This window comes from Ceratina calcarata, unplaced genomic scaffold (assembly GCF_001652005.2).
Source record: "Ceratina calcarata isolate Rehan_Ccalc_2016 unplaced genomic scaffold, ASM165200v1 scaffold1284, whole genome shotgun sequence".
Classification (NCBI taxonomy): domain Eukaryota; kingdom Metazoa; phylum Arthropoda; class Insecta; order Hymenoptera; family Apidae; genus Ceratina; species Ceratina calcarata.
In genome coordinates, this window is record NW_017133875.1 from 4,837 (window position 1) to 5,439 (window position 603).

A 603-nucleotide genomic window follows, 5' to 3' on the forward strand; every position below is an offset into this window, starting at 1 on the left:
TATGAATGGCTATACAAATAACCCGACTACAGTTCAGTTTCAGTCGGCGTATAAAAAATTATTATTGAACAATATTAATATTTCAGTTTCAGAATCTGCCAATTGCAAACCCCAAGATGACACTATGCTTATAACTAATGAAAATGATATTTCTAGTACAGGTAATTCGATAAAAGAGACAAATAATGAAAGTGAAGTATCTTGTACTGAAGTTCAAAAGAAAAAATGGTCAGAGCTACTCGACAAAATAAAAGCTTTACATCTTCAATTGAAATTGATAAGTATTTGCACAGTAATGTAATCATTGCAGAGCATGATTACTCTACACATGATTCTTGGGTACAATCAGAGTACCTAGATCATGTCATTAAACATACGTGTGGTGCAGTACTACATTCGATAATTAAGAAAGTTTCTTGTGAAACATGCGTCAAAATGTTAAAATCCCACGGTTTTGCAAAATCTAAACTCACTGTTTTAAAAAATTGGGGTGGATTACAATTTGCGTCTGATGATGTTTACATCATATGTCTTAATGCAGAGAAAATTATACGAAAGAACAAAGCATTCTTGTTATCTAAAAATATTTATAAAGGACTAGTG